At 43.0% G+C, this 17,779-nt stretch overlaps 1 protein-coding gene across 5 annotated transcripts in view; it reads left to right on the top strand.

Moving 5' to 3' along the window:
* Positions 1-8,394: 8,394 nt before the first annotated feature.
* The window catches only part of LOC123749057 (uncharacterized), a 195,356-nt gene continuing 185,971 nt past the window's right edge, over positions 8,395-17,779 (top strand). For 2 of the 5 annotated variants that reach the window (XM_069302370.1, XM_069302342.1), the window contains exon 1: positions 8,403-8,489. The gene's annotated coding sequence lies outside the window, so the exon portion shown is untranslated. Of the gene's footprint in view, positions 8,490-17,779 lie in introns of all 5 variants that reach the window. The other 3 variants (XM_069302363.1, XM_069302356.1, XM_069302349.1) reach the window with 3 other exon arrangements.

Genomic DNA, 17,779 nt, shown 5'->3' with positions numbered 1-17,779 from the left:
GAGATGAATAAAAGAAAAAGGTTATCACTTGGACCAGATATGAGGCCTCTCTTCATAAACAGAATGAGTGACTGGTTCACAGAATACCAAATCCCAAAAGACATTGAGACATTTTTTGATGACCTTAAAAATCGAATTGAGCAATGTCTCAGAGTTCTGCGCCGTTTGACTAGGCGAAGTAATCCTCAGAAGAAGAAAATAAAATGGTATGAGAACGATTACATAAAGATGCTCAATGCAAATGTAAGGAGCATGAGTAGAGTACCGGAGACATCCCACTGAAAGTAACCAAGAGCTGTTTAAAACTGTGTGTCAAGTAGCCACGGAACAGAAGATCAAAGAACGGGAAAGTCAATGGCTTGAATTCACTAGTTCCATTGGAAGAGACTGCAAGACACAGTGTGGGCAAAAATTCAGATAGCAAAGGGAAGCAGAACCCGCCCTGCGGCTCACAAAGACCCCCAGGGTAAGGCTGAGGAACTAATATACAAGAGGAGTGAGGCAGCATCCTCATCCTCCTCCCTCCCAGCAGAAGTAAGCAGGGAACAGCTCCTGCGACATGATGACAGAAGAATTATGATAACAAGAGCACAATCTAGTGATGACGAATATGGATAACCAATCACAGCCCAGGAAGTAAAGGCGGCTAGGAAAACGGGCAAAAGTACAGCACCTGGTGAAGATGGCATCACCTACGACATACTCAATGCACTGTGTGAAGTGTCTGGAAATCCACTTCTCAACCTGTTTAACAAGTTATAATTGTTCCTATACCGAAGCCCAATGACCCCTGGCAGTTACAAACCGATCAGTCTCATGTCATGCACTTGCAAAATGTTTGAAAGGATCATCCTAAACTGACTTGCACAAAATAGACAGGTTAGGGGAGGGGGCAATGGATTTATTAAAGGACGGAGCACAGCAAATTGTATAGTTCATTACCTGGCTAATAACACAGCTAAGTACTCTGTATTTGTTGACATCACAGGGGCATTCGACCAAGCGCAGGGGATTGCTATCTTAGACGAGCTTGCATTAATTGGTATCAAGCGGAGACTCATGAAATGGGTTGAAGACTACCTCACAGGGAGGAAGGTCAAGGTCTGCTTCGATGGAGCAGTCTTAAGAACAATGATTATGGAACGCGGGACTCCCCAAGGCGGAGTTTTAAGCCCCACACTATTCAATGTACTTATGAACGCCATTGCAAATATGGATTTTCCGGGAGGAATACAACAAGTGGGATATGTAGATGGTGTCCTAATACAAGCTCCCACCTTGGGATAAATTTAACAGTCCATTGAACTCCTTGGAAGGAAATGTATTGAGCTCGGTTTCACTCTCTCTACAAACAAGACAAAAGCATACGTTCATCACAAGAGGGAAGAAAATGAAGAACTGCAAATTAATGGTGTAACACTTGAATGGGATGACCACTACAGGTACCTTGGCGTCACTGTCGGCTCTCACAAGGGGAAGAAAGAGGAGATCAACCAGCTGATAGGAACATACAAAAGTCGACTCAGGGCACTGAAAGCTATGACCTGGAATGGACATGGAGCCTCTAATGCCTTGCTTAAAATGATGTACACAGCCTATGTGCACTCTATCATAGACTATGCCACACCAGTTTTATGCACATACTCCCAAAGCGATATGAAATGGCTCGAAAGCATTCAAAATGAAGCCATGACAATCATTCTTGGAGTTCCAAGAACTGCCAAAATGTCTAATCTACGAGAGGAGTTGTCCCTCCCCAGTGTTAAATGCATAATTAAGGAATTGAATGTCAATCTTGCAATTAGGATAGCCAGAGATCCCCATTACAGTGATATTGCCAAGAAAATACTGAGTTCTGTGTTACTTACAGAAGGAAGCAGGAGAAGGAAAAAATGGCATCACAAATCAGTCTGCTACTCGAAGAACTTCACCTGCTTGAGCAAGCCCGTGAGCTCCTGCTTGTAGAGAGGTTACCTTCCTGGGAGGATGACTCATGCAGGATTATCATCAACGAAATGGCAACGAAAAAATCCGACATGATACCTGTTACGGTATCGACACCATCGTCGGAGTGCCGAGTGGCAATTTCAGCACCATCTATGGATCTGCACTCCAACTCTCCAAGTATTGGGTGCTATGTAGACAACTCCATCTGTTGGTGGTGACGTGGGATCGGTGGAAGGCTCCAGTTTCCTGTCCCAATCAGAAGAGGAGATCGATGTGGATGACCTCTGGTGGGGTGACGTATTAAGATCAGCGCCATCTAGGTTGTGGCTACGATGCACAGTGTCAATTCCCCGGTGAACGAGTGTTATCCCAGGGTTCCCTAGTGTACTGTCCTTCTGGCTAATAACGTTTTTATGTCCATAGAGGTGACATATGGAAGCGATTGAGCTAAGGAGAGCAATTTACCTTGGGTAGTCCATGAACTCTTAGCTTGGTCCTGCGAGAAGACTAAGTAAGCTGCTGTCGATTCGAGCAGTGTGTGTGAGCTGCTGATATATACAGTGTTTTGAAGATCAACGTACCTGGGATTGGCTTCTAAGAGTTAAGGAAGACCCCTGGTCTTCCTTAACAAAACGCAAAATGTGTCTATTTGCGAAGTGCTGCTAGCAAGCTGCTAGAGGCTAACCATGGTGTTCGCTACCCCTGTGTATGATTGTTTGAGACCCCTGTCAGCGTGTTGCTGAAGCCCTCTGCCTGGAGAGCGATGGTGGAGTGTAGACACATCGTAAAACTGTGTGGGTGGGCTGGCCCATGTAGAAGGTGAACTCGCCAGTGTTTGCCAGTGGACAACGCGTACATGGAACGTGGGTTCACTGGGCTTAATGAACACTGTCACTGTGTTGTGCCCTGAGTGAACGAGGCAGTTGTACATACTTATAGTAATAATCAATTATAATATATATATATAGTGGTGAAGGTGTAAATATATTGCTGAGGGGAATTGTGTCTTGCTTACCCCCCCCCCCCCCTCCCTTATTTTATGAATTGCACTACTGCTTGATACAGCCAGTTTCTTGAAAGCTTACTACCGACTTGGGGTCGGATATAGTAAAATAAGTTATAGCATCTAGAAGCCGGTTACTGGTCCTAAGTGGCCATAACAATACTGAGGAAACTTATAAAGAAGCCGGAGATGAACTAGATCAAATCTACACTGATGGGTCATCTAACCCTGTCAATGGCAGGGCTGGTGCAGCATACACTGTAATTAGGCATAATGCTTTTAGCGCAGAAAGGAAGAAAAAGCACGTATTGAGCACTATGCCTCTTCAACGCAAGCAGAGCTAACTGCCATTGTTATGGCATTAAGATTCCTTGAACGAAACACTAATGGCGCAGTGATCTGCACTGATTCAAAAGCAACGCTACAAAGCCTAAGTATAATTCGGCCCAAAAATCTTGCAATAGTTGCAAATAATTAAGAGAGCTGTGAGGTTATTAACAAACCAGGAAAGAGTCGTCAAATTTCTGTGGATCCTCTCCCATGTTGGAATATGTGGGAATGAACGCGCAGATGTGCTGGCTGCTGAAGGCGCTGAAGAAGACCATATTGAATTCTTCATACCCAAGACTCTTCTACAAATTAGAGGTATTATCAGGCAACATCACTGTGACAAGGTAACAGAGGAAAGGAGGATAAAGGCGCAAATCAGTGAATTTGTACGATGGTATAACATGGTTGCAGCTGGCAATCCCAATCATTATGGAGGAAGAGGAGGAGGACGAGGGAGAGAATCAGTAATAGTGAGAATCCGTCTTGGATACAACTATTCATGGAGATTCGGACTGGAAACAACAGTTGATCAGCGGAGTTGCAGAATCTGTGATGAGAGGGACGGACACCGCCTTGACCACTATCTACGTGAATGTGAACACCTGAGAGACATTAGAAATATGTGTAGAATAATAAACCCCGCATTGTTTGAGTTAGGAAAACACTCTTTGTCAAATATTGTTACTGTTCTTAAAAGATTCCCCAATTTTGCACCCGCAAGATAACGTAAGATATTGATGGTTGACAGATATTAATTTTCTTGTTTGAGGAGCTGTTCACTTGAGACAGTTAAGCAAGTCCCAACTGTGTCTGGGTACAAGTGACAGAATGAACAACTCAGCGGGTTTTCTTCCTATTGGGGAGTGCTGTACATGCTGCTTTGGTGGTATGTCCACTAACAGGATGAGTGGCGCTGCCCAGTAAACTCGCCCCTCAGGGCAAAATTTAAATTATTTTTCTCCTTGAAACTTTTTGAAGATGACTCCTAACCTATACTTCTTCTCATGGTCATGTTATTTGTTGATAGATTTAAGTATACCCTTTGTTAGCCAAGGATTGTTTAACCTTTTAGTTGTGACTTTTTTCGATAGCATTGGACAGTGCGTGTTATAGAGGCTCAGAGTTTTCTGAAGAAATGTTTGCACTGCTAGGTTGATGTTCACTATGTTACCTAATTCAGTCTCCCAGTTGATATAAGCAGCAGCAACAATAAAATTGCTTATAGAAGTTTCATTGTGCAGCCTAAAGCTTATCTTCATTGTATCTAGAGGTGGTTTGTTAATGTTGGTTAGGAAAAATGTGGGGTAATGGTCTGTGGTCCTATCAGTGATTATCCCTGAAGTAAGTGGGGAGATTATGTTAGTCCAGATGTGGTCAAGAGCAGAGGCAGTCGTATCAGTGATTCAAGAAGGTTTAGCGATTAAGGGTATGAACAAGCAGGAATTCATAGAGTTGAGGAAACTAGCAGCTTGAGGGTTATCAGGCTCACAAAGGTCAGTACTAAAATCGACCGAAATTATTAGTTGGTTTTTAAGTCTGCTTGCTAGAATTAGATTTTAAAGGTTAGAGGTGAATTCAGACTCATCAGTGTTAGGAATCCTGTAGACTGCTCCCACAGTCAGTGCTCCCACAGTCAGGACAGCCTAGCCACCCTTGACTCTGAAACAGGCAAAGATATACTCTCCACAGGAGTCTCTAGTTTAAATTACTTTTAAACATGTCAGGTTTTGGTGGTAGTAAAGAGCAGTATCGCCGTATCTCTGAAATGGTCGACAGTTGTGAATGGCCGAGTAGTTTTGTATGTTAACGAGTTGTGTTGTATCCTCTTTTAACAACGTTTCAGGAAGTATTGTAAAGGAGAATTTGTTGTCAACTGTTTGAATTAGGTCACTAACATCGTCAAGTGTTTGCTTAGAAATCTTACATTGAAGTTAATTACAGAAACATTGTGATAATGTGTTAATACACTGTTTGTAATATATTACCACATTATGTTTACAATGCACCTTCATGATGAGTACAGGGTCCACACCACCCACAGGATTAGCATGGGGTCCACCACCACCCACAGGATTAGCATGGGGTCCACCACCACCCACAGGATTAGCATGGGGTCCACCACCACCCACAGGATTAGCATGGGGTCCACCACCACCCACAGGATTAGCATGGGGTCCACCACCACCCACAGGATTAGCATAGGGTCCACCACCACCCACAGGATTAGCATGGGGTCCACCACCACCCACAGGATTAGCAAGGGTCCACCACCACCCACAGGATTAGCAAGGGTCCACCACCACCCACAGGATTAGCATGGGGTCCACCACCACCCACAGGATTAGCATGGGGTCCACCACCACCACCCACAGGATTAGCATGGGGTCCACCACCACCCACAGGATTAGCATGGGGTCCACCACCACCCACAGGATTAGCAAGGGTCCACCACCACCCACATGATTATCAAGGGTCGACCTCCACCCACAGGATTAGCAAGGGTCCACCACCACCCACAGGATTAGCAAGGGTCCACCACCACCCACAGGATTAGCATGGGGTCCACCACCACCCACAGGTTTAGCAAGGGTCCACCACCACCCACAGGATTAGCATGGGGTCCACACCACCCACACGATTAGCATGGGGTCCACCACCACCCACAGGATTAGCAAGGGTCCACCACCACCCACAGGATTAGCATGGGGTCCACACCACCCACAGGATTAGCAAGGGTCCACCACCACCCACAGGATTAGCAAGGGTCTACCACCACCCACAGGATTAGCAAGGGTCTACCACCACCCACAGTATGAGCATGGGGTCCACCACCACCCACAGGATTACCATGGGGTCCACACCACCCACAGGATTAGCATGGGGTCCACCACCACCCACAGGATTAGCAAGGGTCCACCACTACCCACAGGATTACCATGGGGTCCACCACCACCCACAGTATGAGCATGAGGGGGTCCACCACCACCCACAATATGAGCATGGGGTCCACCACCACCCGCAGTATGAGCATGGGGTCCACCACCACCCGCAGTATGAGCATGGGGTCCACCACCACCCACATTACGAGCATGGGGTCCTCCACCACCCACATTACGAGCATGGGGTCCTCCACCACCCACAATAAAAGCATGGGGTCCACCATCACCCACAGTATGAGCATGGGGTCCACCACCACCCACATGATTAGCATGGGGTCCACCACCACCCACAGTATGAGCATGGGGTCCACCACCACCCACATGATTAGCATCAGGTCCACCACTACCCACAGTATGAGCATGGGGTCCACCACCACCCACAGTATGAGCATGGGGTCCACCACCACCCACAGTATGAGCATGGGGTCCCCCACCACCCACAGTTTGAGCATGGGGTCCACCACCACCCACAATATGAGCATGGGATCCACCACCACCCACAGTTTGAGCATGGGGTCCACCACTACCCACAGTTTGAGCATGGGATCCACCACCACCCACAATATGAGCATGGGGTCCTCCACCACCCACAATAAAAGCATGGGGTCCACCATCACCCACAGTTTGAGCATGGGATCTACCACCACCCACAGTATGAGCATGGGATCCACCACTACCCACAGTTTGAGCATGGGGTCCACCACTACCCACAGTTTGAGCATGGGATCCACCACCACCCACAGTATGAGCATGGGGTCCTCCACCAGCCACAATAAAAGCATGGGGTCCACCATCACCCACAGTTTGAGCATGGGATCTACCACCACCCACAGTATGAGCATGGGGTCCACCACCACCCACAGTTTGAGCATGGGGTCCACCACTACCCACAGTTTGAGCATGGAATCCACCACCACCCACAGTATGAGCATGGGATCCACCACCACCCACAATATGAGCATGGGATCCACCACCACCCACAATATGAGCATGGGGTCCACCATCGCCCACAGGATGAGCATGGGGTCCACCATCGCCCACAGGATGAGCATGGGATCCACCACCTCCCACAATATGAGCATGTGATCCACCACCACCCACAATATGAGCATGGGATCCACCACCACCCACAGTATGAGCATGGGGTCCACCACTACCAACAGTATGAGCATGGGGTCCACCATCGCCCACAATATGAGCATGGGGTCCACCACTACCCACAGTTTGAGCATGGGATCCACCACCATCCACAGTATGAGCATGGGGTCCTCCACCAGCCACAATAAAAGCATGGGGTCCACCATCACCCACAGTTTGAGCATGGGATCTACCACCACCCACAGTATGAGCATGGGGTCCACCACCACCCACAGTTTGAGCATGGGGTCCACCACTACCCACAGTTTGAGCATGGAATCCACCACCACCCACAGTATGAGCATGGGATCCACCACCACCCACAATATGAGCATGGGATCCACCACCACCCACAATATGAGCATGGGGTCCACCATCGCCCACAGGATGAGCATGGGGTCCACCATCGCCCACAGGATGAGCATGGGATCCACCACCTCCCACAATATGAGCATGTGATCCACCACCACCCACAATATGAGCATGGGATCCACCACCACCCACAGTATGAGCATGGGGTCCACCACTACCAACAGTATGAGCATGGGGTCCACCATCGCCCACAATATGAGCATGGGGTCCACCATCACCCACAGTTTGAGCATGGGATCCACCACCACCCACAGTATGAGCATGGGGTCCACCACCACCCACAGTATGAGCATGGGATCTACCACCACCCACAGTATGAGCATGGGATCCACCACCACCCACAGTTTGAGCATGGGGTCCACCATCGCCCACAATATGAGCATGGGGTCCACCACCACCCACAATATGAGCATGGGGTCCACCATCGCCCACAGTATGAGCATGGGATCCACCACCACCCACAATATGAGCATGGGGTCCACCACCACCCACAATATGAGCATGGGGTCCACCACCACCCACAATATGAGCATGGGGTCCACCATCGCCCACAGTATGAGGTATAAGGGCGTTAATGATCCATATTTACTAAGAACAGAAATCGTCCCCCGACTCCTGATAAGAGTTCGGGACCTTGGCATCTCTGGCATCATGATAACAGCTATCAACAGAACCAGCTATCATAGTGAAGGTTGTGTCCACTGTTGTCTGCTCCGTGAGGGGGATCTTGGTTGCTGGGAGTGCACTCCTGCTGTTTGTGGGTGAGTTGGTTCACTAGTTTGTCAAACTAATAATTCATTACGTTACTAGAATAATTTTATATGGCCGGTGTGTTGATTTACTTCGTTGCGGGCTAAAAGCCTACCAACCTCTGGAGGGATATTAAGGCCTATCAACGTCTGGAGGGTTATTAAGGCCTATCAACGTCTGGAGGGTTATTAAGGCCTATCAACGTCTGGAGGGTTATTAAGGCCTGTTAACCTCTGTAGGGTTATTAAAGCCTATCAACCTCTGGAGGGTTATTAAGGCCTATCAACGTCTGGAGGGATATTAAGGCCTATCAACGTCTGGAGGGTTATTAAGGCCTATTAACCTCTGTAGGGTTATTAAAGCCTATCAACCTCTGGAGGGTTATTAAGGCCTATCAACGTCTGGAGGGTTATTAAGGCCTATTAACCTCTGTAGGGTTATTAAAGCCTATCAACCTCTGGAGGGTTATTAAGGCCTATCAACGTCTGGAGGGTTATTAAGGCCTATTAACCTCTGTAGGGTTATTAAAGCCTACCAACCTCTGGAGGGATATTAAGGCCTATCAACGTCTGGAGGGTTATTAAGGCCTATTAACCTGTGTAGGGTTATTAAAGCCTATCAACCTCTGGAGGGTTATATAAGGCCTATCAACGTCTGGAGGGTTATTAAGGCCTATTAACCTCTGTAGGGTTATTAAAGCCTATCAACCTCTGGAGGGTTATTAAGGCCTATCAACGTCTGGAGGGTTATTAAGGCCTATTAACCTCTGTAGGGTTATTAAAGCCTATCAACCTCTGGAGGGTTATTAAGGCCTACCAACCTCTGGAGGGTTATTAAGGCCTATCAACCTCTGGATGGTTATTTAGGCCTATCAACCTCTGGAGGGTTATTAAGGCCTACCAACCTCTGGAGGGTTATTAAGGCCTATCAACCTCTGGAGGGTTATTTAGGCCTATCAACCTCTGGAGGGTTATTAAGGCCTATCAACGTCTGGAGGGTTATTAAGGCCTATTAACCTCTGTAGGGTTTGTGGGAACCGACCTGTGAGATTTATATTTATTTAATTTATATGAATTTATATTTACGTTAATTTATATACTTCGATAGCAATTTGTATAATGTTAAGTGGACTGTATTTCTGCAATAATCTCATAATCTCACAAATCGATCCTCTACACATTAGGGGGGGTTTATTAGTTTATATATATATGCAGCCAATCAAACTACAAAATTAACTACATACATTGAAGAGGTTCCTTATCTTATAGTACAGCAGGTTAGTCCACCAGGTATAACTAGGGTGTAGACACCAAATTATCCTCTTTGAGGTAGCTTCCATCACCCAGTAACTGGTGCACATAATCTTGCATCCTCGTCTTGACCTGTCAAAAGTGCGCTAGCTGTGAAGCCAGAATCCTATATATGACAAGCTATATCAGAGAAAACACTATACAGTACATAGAACATGAAGACCTGGCTTAATTACCTTTAGTTTGAGGCGATTTCGCGATCTAACCGGGTCACCCTATATCCTGACATTAATGGCCATAAATGAATGATAAACGGGTTTCGGATAGACACTTAACTTGAATTTGTAGACAGCGTGTTGACAATGGTACACTTCTGGTTTCCATAACACTACGTCCAAGTAAAATTAACAGGAGCCGAATTTGCTCCTGTGTGAGCCTCTGGTCTCAATATACAATGGCTGTTTAACACTCCATACTATTGACGTTACTGGCCGACATTGTCCAGAATGATAGGAGCCGAATTTGCTCCACACGTCTCGGAGGTGACACAACAATGGCTGCCCTCTTCCTCCCTCACGCCTGGCCTACTTTGTCCAGATTTCAGAAAGTGATAGAAGGGTCACATTTACTCTACTTTAATATTGATAATTAAGTTAATTTATATAAGATGTTTTTATGATGGTAAAGTCCAAAGACTAATGTATTTAAGAACAATTCCCACCATAATAGGTGGTGAATTATAATAGTGTGTGGTGATGATATCCCGTTTTCTTTAGACGGTAATTCCACTACAAGTTACGTTTTCTATGGGTAACTTGTTGGTAATACAGCAACAAATATTATCTGTCTGTATGATTATTAAATGGTGTCGGATTTTCCGACAGGGTTATTAAAGCTTATCAACCTCTGGAGGTGTGGGAACCGACCTGTGAGATTTATATTTATTTAATTTATATGAATTTATATTTACGTTAATTTATATACTTCGATAGCAATTTGTATAATGATAAGTGGACTGTATTTCTGCAATAATCTCATAATCTCACAAATCGATCCTCTACACATTAGGGGGGGTTTATATTACACATATGCAGCCAATCAAATTACAGTAATAGCTACATACATTGATGAGGTTCCTTCTCTTATAGTACAGCAGGTTAGTCCACCAGGTATAACTAGAGTGTAGACACCAAATTATCCTCTTTGAGGTAGCTTCTATCACCCAGTAACTGGTGCACATAATCTTGCATCCTCGTCTTGACCTGTCAAAAGTGCGCTAGCTGTGAAGCCAGAATCCTATATATGACAAGCTATATCAGAGAAAACACTATACAGTACATGGAACATTAAAGACCTGGCTTAATTACCTTTAGTATGAGGCGATTTCGCGTTCTAACCGGCTAACCCTATATCCTGACATTAATGGCCATAAATGAATGATAAACGGGTTTCGGATAGACACTTAACTTGTATTTGTAGACAGCGTGTTGACAATGGTACACCTTTGGGTTCCATAACACTACGTCCAAGTAAATTTAACAGGAGCCGAATTTGCTCCCGTGTGAGCCTCTGGTCTCATATAACAACAATGGCTGCCCTCCTCCTCACTCTGACGCCTGGCCTACATTGTCCAGATTTCAGAACGTGATAGAAGGGTCACATTTACTTTACTTTAATATTGATAATTAAGTTAATTTATATAAGATGTTTTTATGATGGTAAAGTCCAAAGACTAATGTATTTAAGAACAATTCCCAGCAGAATAGCTGGTGAATTATAATAGTATGTGGTGATGATATCCCGTTTTCTTTAGATGGTAATTCCACTACAAGTTACGTTTTCTATGGGTAACTTGTTTATACAACACAGCTCTTATCTGTCTGTATGATATATTAAATGCTGTCGGATTTTCCGACATAATTCCCCAGGGGGCTGCTCACGGGTCGAAGTCCTATTTAGAACAGACGAACACCGATACTCCTCCTCCGAATTATTAGATTAATTTGATGTTAGTAGTTAGTAATCACACATTTGTGCGTCTGTTCGTACAGGACGGATGTCCCGTACTAGAGTTGTAGGGGTTAGAAGTCTAATGCGATTTCATGTCCCTGTCAACTCTTGAAAGGCTAATATTCAAGCCTTATTACATATTATTTAACCCAGAAGACTGAATGTGATCAAGTACTACAGTCAAGTATGATTCAGGGACTGCAGTGAGATCAGTGACATTAGATATAACTTGAAGTTTGTTCAAGTAACTGGTCACTGATATATAAACACTGAGGCCCATGGAATACATCTTGATTAAATAATAAATGTATCAAATCAGTCATCAGATTTATTAGGGTTTAATTTAGTTAATTGATTCAGAAGATTGAATAGCTCATCATTAAAGTAAAGTATGGTTCTGAGACTGCAGTGGGTTCAGTGACATTGGTCGCAGTGACTTGTAGCTGTTTTAGGCTACTGTTCACTGATTTGCCACTGAGGCCTCATGAACTCATCTTCAGCTTCAAATGATACTAACATCAACCTCTGTTGGTATAGTCAGCTGTAATCTCCTTAGTATAATGCTACTGGAGAAATATAATCAGCTGACAAATTTAGATTTCTACTGGTATTGTTTATCTGCAGGCATAGGTCTCCTCAGGCTTGATACTGGGCCTGAGAGTAATTTACCTCCTGCAGAGTTTAACATGGTTATACCCTGATATTTAGTAGGGCTACCAATGAATCGATGACAATAGTCTGTCCCTACAAGGAGACCGAAGTCGGTGAGGTGATCAGACTTAATATTATCTGCCAATTTTATTCCTCTATTTCTCAGGAATTTGGCTGTTGCTCTCAGACCTTGAACTTGTAGGTCTACTGGTATTTTGTCCACCACAATGGCTTGTACTCGACAGACGTACCTGCCTAAACGTACTGATGGTTGTACCACCTGGTAGACTTGAGGTCCTGCATCTGTTACAAACCCTGAGATGTTGAATGACATCTGGGCTACAGGCCTTAATTGTAATTCATCTGCCAACTTTTTAGTGATGTATGTTCTCTGGGATCCTTGGTCAAACAACCCACGGGTATGGACCTTGGCCCTCTTATTCAGGATGGTAATTTGGGCAGTAGGCAAAGTCGTATTACCTTTAGACTTTGCCGATTGGACACTCTTTGTTTGTTGCACCCTGCAGTACTGTACTGTGGTGGGAATGCTATCTTCCACCTTGGGGTTTGGAGACGTTGTTTTGGTGTCTCTGCACAATGCTGCATGGTGCTGACCTTTGTTACACCTATTACAGGTGTGTAATTGGGTATCACAGTCGTTGATGTTATGTTTCCTGAGGCACCTCGTGCAATGTTGCAAATCTTTGAGTCGCTCAACACGGGCCTCACTATCAGGAAAATTAGAGCAGTGGTATATTGAATGTTTCTCATTGCAGAACAAACATGTTCCATAGCTTCCAGTACCCTTTGGTGTCACGTTCTTGGGTGACACAGTAACTATAGGCTTGGAGGGTCCCACTGCATATACGCCCACACTGTTACTGTTCCACTTTGGTGTTGAATTATATTGTCTAGATTGATTTGGAGTACCTTTGGTACTCTGTGGATTACTATTATTGGTTTCTGAGGGTTTACTTGGTGGTTTTAATTTGTCATGTGTTCGTAATTGATGAACTACTGACTTTAAACCTTCAGATATTTCATTCATGGATAAGATACTTTTATTGTAATGAGCACTCATTTGTCTCAATACGTCCCTAGGTATTTTCTCCTGGACAATTATTTTCAAGACCCACTCAGCCCCGTTTGTATCTGCTGTCAGGCTGAGGGCATTGATCAATGATTCTACCTCCAGCTTGAAGACTTGGAGTGAATCAGCTGAAGCCTCCGGTGGGGGTAAATGCAACAGCTCATGAACTAAATGTGATGTTCTTACTTCTGGATCAGCATAATTATCCTTGAGGAGTTTTACTGCCAGATCATAGCCGTCATTAGTTAATCTCAGATGGGATACTACTGTTTTAGCCTCACCTGATAATTGACCTTGCGAATAAGAGAATTTACTACTCTTTGGTAAAGATTGTTTTGAGTCTACAAGGTCAACGAATTTGTTCCAAAATTCATCCCAATCTTCCTCATCTTTTCCTGAGAAAGTGGGTAAATTAATTGGAGGGAGTCGAGCTTCTGCTTGACTCGTATTAGATGCAACTGTTGTTGTTGTTGCTGTTGTTGTTGCCTTGTTCTGGGCAATTAATTTGACATAAGGCTGTAACGTGGCCTGAGTGTGATCTTCATAATTCGCAAGATCAACCATAATGTCGTCTATTTCTGTTTCTGATAAATTAGTGTTGGCAAGTTCAGCCACATATGTTGCTATTTGACATTTAATTTGCTCAAATTTACCTGCAGCTGCTTGATAATAGCTTTCCAGGTCAGCATAATCAACTGTTGATTGTTGTGACAAATCTTCACATTTCTTGATCTGTCTTGTTAAGTGGCCTTTAAGACCTGCAAGGGTTCTTTTCATTCTCCCTGCATTATCCATACTGGCTCGTTGGTGAAGCCCTGTGGGACTTGTACTTGGGCTGCTCATAATACTGAACAAACACTAATGGTAGCCTAGGGTAAATTCTGAACTCACTAGGCAATAATCCTACCTCTACTAGAGGTTAGCACTTAAAATTAATACACATTATATATATACAATCATACACACTAATGATTTGAGTGATAAACCAGTGTCACTGGAAGTACCTTTAGGTTAGCTCTTCTATATCACCCCAGGATGGTAGAGACACTAATTAATCACTCAAAGGTGTAATGATCATAAGTAAATTATTATATATACAACTCAACTCGAGTTGATAAAAATTACACCCAAAATAGGGTCTGGACCATTCATTAATGGTGCTAGGTTAATCAATATAGTACAACTGACTATGGTAATAATGGGACTAGGATGAACGATAATAGTTCAACTAGTCAATATCCTACCCTGTTGTGGGTTGGCAATTAGTAAATATTATATTGATCACTAGTGCAATTTATATTAAATGATTCTCTATTTTGGAGAAATAATATACACAATTATTGATAATAGCCTCTTAATTAGCCTCTATGAAACTTCTAATATTATCTAGAAGTATTAAATATTATTAGTGACCTCGCGAAATAAACTCCACAAAATTCGTAGATAATCTCTCGCGAAATGTAACACCACGAAATCCGTGAACAATCTCGCGAAGACACAGTCACTAATTTGGCTGGTTTCTATATTAGCGCTGTCATTTCACAGAATAACACGCCACCAAATCTGTGGGTGTGCATGAAACCGCTGACTAAGGCTGAACTCGGCTGAGGGAGGCTCCTGAGCTCCCTCGAGGCTACGCTTCCGTCTTTGACTGGCTGGCCTTTGTTTAAATAACACTGCACTAGTATATTGAATCCACTGGTTTGGTTAACTGGTTCATCCGGTACTAAGATGACCAAATGTGGGTTCAAAGGACCAAATAATCCGGTTCGAAGGACCAAATAATGTGGGAACCGACCTGTGAGATTTATATTTATTTAATTTATATGAATTTATATTTACGTTAATTTATATACTTCGATAGCAATTTGTATAATGATAAGTGGACTGTATTTCTGCAATAATCTCATAATCTCACAAATCGATCCTCTACACATTAGGGGGGGTTTATATTACACATATGCAGCCAATCAAATTACAGTAATAGCTACATACATTGATGAGGTTCCTTCTCTTATAGTACAGCAGGTTAGTCCACCAGGTATAACTAGAGTGTAGACACCAAATTATCCTCTTTGAGGTAGCTTCTATCACCCAGTAACTGGTGCACATAATCTTGCATCCTCGTCTTGACCTGTCAAAAGTGCGCTAGCTGTGAAGCCAGAATCCTATATATGACAAGCTATATCAGAGAAAACACTATACAGTACATGGAACATTAAAGACCTGGCTTAATTACCTTTAGTATGAGGCGATTTCGCGTTCTAACCGGCTAACCCTATATCCTGACATTAATGGCCATAAATGAATGATAAACGGGTTTCGGATAGACACTTAACTTGTATTTGTAGACAGCGTGTTGACAATGGTACACCTTTGGGTTCCATAACACTACGTCCAAGTAAATTTAACAGGAGCCGAATTTGCTCCCGTGTGAGCCTCTGGTCTCATATAACAACAATGGCTGCCCTCCTCCTCACTCTGACGCCTGGCCTACATTGTCCAGATTTCAGAACGTGATAGAAGGGTCACATTTACTTTACTTTAATATTGATAATTAAGTTAATTTATATAAGATGTTTTTATGATGGTAAAGTCCAAAGACTAATGTATTTAAGAACAATTCCCAGCAGAATAGCTGGTGAATTATAATAGTATGTGGTGATGATATCCCGTTTTCTTTAGATGGTAATTCCACTACAAGTTACGTTTTCTATGGGTAACTTGTTTATACAACACAGCTCTTATCTGTCTGTATGATATATTAAATGCTGTCGGATTTTCCGACAGGAGGGTTATTAAGGCCTATCAACGTCTGGAGGGTTATTAAGGCCTATTAACCTCTGTAGGGTTATTAAAGCCTATAAACCTCTGGAGGGTTATTAAGGCCTACCAACCTCTGGAGGGTTATTAAGGCCTATCAACCTCTGGAGGGTTATTTAGGCCTATCAACCTCTGGAGGGTTATTAAGGCCTATCAACCTCTGGAGGGTTATTAAGGTCTATCAACCTCTGGTGGGTAATTAAGGCCTATCAACCTCTGGAGGGTTATTAAAACCTATTTTAACCTCTGGAGGATTATTATGGCCTATATTACCCTCTCGAGGGTTATTAAGGCCTATCAACCTCTCGGAGATATTATAGACCCATAATATAACCAAATGAACCAAATTAGGAAATTTAATATCATTTAAACCGATTTGAAAACCTAAAACTGAATAATTTTTGAAAACTTTGGAGCATTTACTATGTAGATTAAGCAGAATTTTTTTTAAAAGAGTTTGAGCAGGTTTAAAGGCGCCGTTTCCCAACCCGTTCTCGCAAATTTAATAAGTCAATATTGACTTATGAAATATGTGCATAGGTGACATACTTAACATAATAGATACCCTTAAAAAGATTCATAGAAAACACCGACCTTACCTAACCTTGTTAGTATCTTAAGATAAGCATCTTATTGCTTCGTAATTACAATTATTACCTAACCTATAATAGGTATAGGTTAAGTAATAATTGTAATTACGAAGCAATAAGATGCTTATCTTAAGATACTAACAAGGTTAGGTATGGTCGGTGTTTTCTATGAATCTTTTTAGGGGTATCTATTATGTTTAGTATATCACCTATGCACGCAGTTAATAAGTCAATATTGACTTTACGAATTTGCGAGAACGGGTTGCGTTTCCCGGGCCTGAAGTAAGCTAAGCATATATGCCCCTAGATGCGAGGGAATATATATATATATATATATATATATATATATATATATATATATATATATATATATATATATATATATATATATATATATATATATATATATATATATTCCCTCGCATCTGCAAACAAGCCTGAATGGTCCCCAGGACTATATACAACTCAGTTGTATATAGTCCTGGAGACCATTCAGGCTTGTTTGCATTTGTGTTCCTCACGTGTGCCCCAAAGAATGAGGTGATTTGATAAAATGCTATGCCCAAAATTACCATCCGAGTGTCGGCAGGGAAGTGGTTCAAATAGCTTCGGCTATCACTTCCTTATGTCCGGTCGTGATGGTCAAGCGGATTAAGGCGTCCCTGTACATACCAGTTGCGTTGCTCCTGGCAGCATGGGTTCGAGTCACTTCTGGGGTGTGAGTTTTCAGTTATAAATATATATATATATATATATATATATATATATATATATATATATATATATATATATATATATATATATATATATATATATATATATATATATTATATATTATTAAATATAACCGAAAAAGTAAGATTTATAATTCTACCACGAATTTTCTC

This window comes from Procambarus clarkii, chromosome 5 (assembly GCF_040958095.1).
Source record: "Procambarus clarkii isolate CNS0578487 chromosome 5, FALCON_Pclarkii_2.0, whole genome shotgun sequence".
Taxonomy (NCBI): Eukaryota; Metazoa; Arthropoda; class Malacostraca; order Decapoda; family Cambaridae; genus Procambarus; species Procambarus clarkii.
Note: the sequence above shows the minus strand (reverse complement) of the source record. Positions and strands in the feature narration are given on the sequence as shown.